Source organism: Cydia splendana, unplaced genomic scaffold (genome assembly GCF_910591565.1).
Source record: "Cydia splendana unplaced genomic scaffold, ilCydSple1.2 scaffold_42_ctg1, whole genome shotgun sequence".
In the NCBI taxonomy this organism is placed as follows: Eukaryota; Metazoa; Arthropoda; class Insecta; order Lepidoptera; family Tortricidae; genus Cydia; species Cydia splendana.
In genome coordinates, this window is record NW_026946887.1 from 1,290,990 (window position 1) to 1,296,302 (window position 5,313).

Sequence of the window (5,313 nt, forward strand, 5' to 3'; positions counted from 1 at the left end):
ACCTTCTGTCTCCATCATCAGATCAGCTCCATATCATCATAATATTGCATTGTCATCCAATTTACATAATATATTATGTAACTATGCAAAATATCAGCTCAATCAGAAATCGGGAATTGACCAATTCAGCTTCCAAGATTTGACCCACACGAACTAACATACATAGGTAGGTACACTAGCAGGGCAAGTTAAATAAGTTTTTAGCAAAAAAAACATTAGCATAAGCTGCTCGCTGACTGTAGTTTTCTTTCCACAGGCATTAATACTTTATCGAGACAATCCTAACAACCCCAAACACAATTAATTTGCTTTGTTTTATCACAGAGTTCCCTCATCAGTGGGCACCTCCTGTCTCAATCGTCAGATCAGTCCATGTCATCATAATATTGCATTGTCACCCGATTTACATATGTGTGCAAAATTTGAGCTGAATCGGAAATCGGGTAATGGGTCAAATTTAGCTTCCAAAATTTGACCCACACTAACTAAGACATAACATACATACTAACAGGGCAAGTTAAATTAAAGCTTGTACTACGAGGTGTTAAATATTTTTTTATTCATTAATTTTTTTAAACATGACTAGACAATACACATACAGATATAATATATAGGTAACTATAGGTACTAGGTACTACAATCGTTTATTAATTATGATTATGAACAAATAACAACAAATACAATTATTATTTATATCCATTATATAAAACATCACAAATTTCACAAATATGTGCATTTTATTAGTGTAGTATTTTATTAGTATAGTGCCTTAAATTATTTTTTTACATCACCTTATCGGAAAAGGGCTTTTTCTTCCCCGCTAGGAGGGATAAAGTGGCACTTTTCCTCCCTGCTAGGGATCCGAGTGGCACTTTTCTGTTCTAGGACACTTTATGTTATTTTTTGCATGCTTTTTTTAGCTTGAATAATATTTTGAAACATAATAATTTGTGTCAACACTAAGATTTTTTTTATTTTCCTCATAGTTGATGTGAAAAGCAGTATGTGTCACACGGTATCAAATCTATTACGTCTTGGGCGTTAACACTTGAATCCCTCATTCATTACTCATTACGCTCAGGATGCAATGTACGCCCTTGACGGAAATATCATTTTGATCCCTTGTAACACAAACTAATATATACTATACTGTGCGTTAAATAAAAAAAGCTTTTGGCAACAATGTCATTATTAGTATAAGCTTATGTCGCTGACTGTACTTTTCTTTCCATAGACAACTAATAAGTACTCATCGAGACAATTCTAACAACCTCAAACACAATTAGTTTGCGTTATTTTATCACAGAGTTCCCATGGCCACCTCCTGTCTCCATCATCAGATCAGCTCCATTTGTTGTCATCATATTGCATTGTATTGTCATCAGATTTATATAAGTATGCAAAATTTCAGCTCAAATGGAAATCGGGAAGTGGGTCAAATTTAGCTTCCAAGACTTGACCCATACTAACTAACAGGGCAAGATAAATAAAAGTATTAGGTATATATTCGGGTGCCGTAGGTGGACGGTAATTAATTAATACCCATCACTACACTTGCAAACACTGAATATATTTTATTTTATTTAAATTATAGCTACTACATGTTAATAGGTAAACCGATATATGACGGAAGAGAGTGAGTCAGAGAACGAACATGTTAACGCAGGCGCGAATATTTAAATAAAGAATACTGAATATACTACAAAAAGTTAGTAAAAATGGCACCTGTTACACATTGATTCAATTTGAAAACAGACTTTTAAAACTATGCGGGCATTTTCTGAAAAAAAAAAACACAATTTTCTGAAAACAAGTAGGTAGGAGTTATGAAAGGCTAACATTTTATTCTTCCTTACTGCAATCTATTTTGACCATACGTATCATTTTATTTCCGAAAAGATTTTTTAAATCATCATTTAGGTAGGTATATCACTTTTTTGGTAATTGTGAGGACTCGTTAAACGTATCTTAAGTTCTGGTCAACATTGCCCACGACAATTGCGTATAGTACAGCTCGTCAGACGTTAAAACAAGGGTCACTGTCTTCAAGATAAAGTAAAGGGTACCTATGTTCCCTTTTAAAATCTAAGGTCTCTGCCCACTCTACACCGTATCATACCATGACCGTGCTATGACCGTGTCAGGCAAAAAAATATTCTTTGTATTAAAAAGTATTAGACTATGCCCTAGCCCGTTCCCTCACCGACCATACCTGTCGCGTGCCATGCACGGACCGTCAAAAATTGTCGGCGAGGATATTTTGTCGGTGCCGAAACGCTCCGTGCACGGCACGCAACGTTGCAAGAACGGTGCCTGCAGGCGGCGAAACGGTGAGCATACGGGTTATAACCGCTTATGGTGACCGTTCTAAGCCCGTTATAAACGCGTTGCCATATTTCTTGCTCGCTCTTGCCAGTCTGATAACTATTTGCTCGCTCTTTGTGACGAGTATTGCTCTCGCGAATAAAACGCGGGTACTAAGGGGATGAAACACGGATGCTACGGAGATTATAGGCGGATGCAATGGGGATGATACGCGGTTACTACGGGCACTAAACCCTTTATGTACGGATATGAAACAATGTGGACACTGTGTAGTGGGCATAGTAGCCCGTATCGCGTCACATTCCGTGCCTGATACGTTCACAGCACGGTCATGGTATGATACGGTGTGGTGGGCAGAGACCTTTAGGGTTAAATACGTTAAGTTTTGTACAAAATAGGTGGGCTATGTTACCTAGCCTTTATTGCACTTGTCCATACAAGTAGCATGGGTACAGCATTTGCAAAAGTGTTAGGCTGCGTTCCCACCAGAGATGTGCGAGGTTGCGTAGCGAGGGATGTGTTTGTTAAGAAGCAATACTTCAAACACTTCATTTGTTTTCCTCGCTCAGCGTGCAGTGATAGTATTAAATTGGTTCTTAAAACCACATCCCTCGCTACGCATATTCGTACATCTCTAGTGGAAATGCAGCCTTAAGGTTGTCATTTTAGATAAATTCTGTTGCAATAGTATTCTCTTTATTCAATTAGGGTCTTAGGTTAGGGTTTTACAATGTGAGTATAAAAGTAAAATATAAAAACACTTACAAAACATAACAAAAATATATAAACACATTATAAAAAACCTAACCTAGGGTGCCGCCGGCAGCGGGGCAGGGTCCAAGCTGCCGGTGGTCAGGGCCGCAGAGTGAGGAATCGACGTACTATACGCGCCGTGTCCAAAATTACCGCCTTCTGCATCTGACCCTTGATCCAACCACCCAGCGAGAGTCTCTCTAGGTGTTGGTCGAGACTCTTCGCTATGAGACCGTTCGCTGACACGACTATAGGAACAATGATCGTCGAGTCAACATCCCACATAGCGGTTATCTCGTGGGCTAAGTCTAGGTACAAGTACATAATAGTATTTATTATTAACATTTTTATTAATCAATAGGGAGTATTACTGCAATGTTCTGCCGCCAGAGTGCAGCACTAATTTGTTTAGTAAACCATAGAGTAACTTAACTACGCCTTAAAAAGTTTTTTTGACAAGTTTTTACTATGAGATGCATCAAGGCGGTTTATTTACACCAGACCCCTATTTCACCACCGTGACAGGTGCGACAATTGTCGACATCACTGTTACTGACGTCACAGGCCTCCATAGGCTACGGTAACCGCTTACCATCAGACGGGCAGTGTGCTTGTTTGCCACCAACATGTTAATTAAAAAAAAAACTCCACTATATCGCCAGTTAATAAATACTTATTTTGCGAAGCTAATGACAATTGTCACAAGAAACACGACAATTGTCACGAAATTGCGACACAGAACTCATTTGCTGTCAAGAATTACCGAAAGTTCTTTTAAATCTTGTGACAATTGTCATCATTATCATCATAAACATCGCAAGAGAAATACCTGTTTTTTGCCGATATAATAAAGTTTTTTTTAAATAATACAATTATGGTGACAAACAGGAATACGGCCCGCCCGATGGTAAGCGGTAACCGTAGCCCATGGATGCCTGTGACGTCAGCAACAGTGACATTTGTCGAATTGTCGCACCTGTCACCGTGGTGAAATAGGGGCCAGGTGGCCTACCGCGAAACGCGAAAATCGAAATTTCGTTATCTGCCTCTCTATCGATCGAATAAGGAGGAGTGATAGAGAGGCAGAAACCGAACTTTCGACTGTCGTGTTTCACGGTAGGCCATGTGATTGTGTTAGTCACGCCCTCTACGCAGAGTTTTGCGTAATATTCCCTATTGTCACAAACCAAAGATGGCGCTCAATGTCAACAAAGGGGTAAAAACAAGTAAATCATAAGCACAATAAACACTACCCACTTGACCTATTCTACCCTAACTTATATTAACATATTATACTAACCATAGAAAGCTAGAGTAGGTATATTCGAGAACATTGATATTCTAAATCACATACAAATTTCAAATCACTCTAAGGACGTTTGGACCTTGCCGAACGCTTCACAATTAAGTACTCAAGGTTGTGCGCCATTAATAAGCGTCAGAAACCTGCCTAGTTGAAATAACGGTCACTTCAATTAGATAAAGTTTTAAAGCCCCGGAACCTCCGGCCCAGACACGGCCCGGTCTAACGTGAGTCATCCTTTATTCGTACTTATACACCTAGGAACTGCCAAGTGCCAATATCATTTTTAACAAAATTAGATCCGACAAAATAAGGGCCACATTTTTCTCTTATTTTCGTACCTACTATGTACAAATACCTAAGTTATATTTCTGCATAAGACAAAGTTCTAGAAATCTGGTAAAAGTCAATTACTGTTATAACATGGACAGCCATTAATTATGTACAGTCAGCAGCAGAAGTTGCTAAGCGGATAAGGTGTTCAAAATGATCTCGACGCGACTTTAATATTAAGTGAATAAGAGCGTGCCAAGTGAATTTTGAACACCTCGCCCGCTTAGCAACTTCTGCTGCTGAGTGTACTTATCACGCTCGTTACGCTGTTTTTTGTCGATTGGCCCTCTTGTTTGCCCCCATGCCCCCGTTATGGTAGCATAATTTTTAAAATCAAATATCCTAAGTACGAAATTCGTAAAGACAGAACATCGAAAATCAAAATGTCTAAATGTACACAATGCCTAAAGATGCATGTCCTACGGTTAATCGACCAATTTTTTTTATGTCTAAAGTACAATAATGCTAGTGCACGAAAATACTACGACCTTTTTTCGTACGTCCAAGTGACCTAAGTTAAAAATGTATACATTGCAAAATTTCTAACGATATTTATTTGTCCTACAGTTACCTGGATCTTACCTTTTTTTTAATTTAAG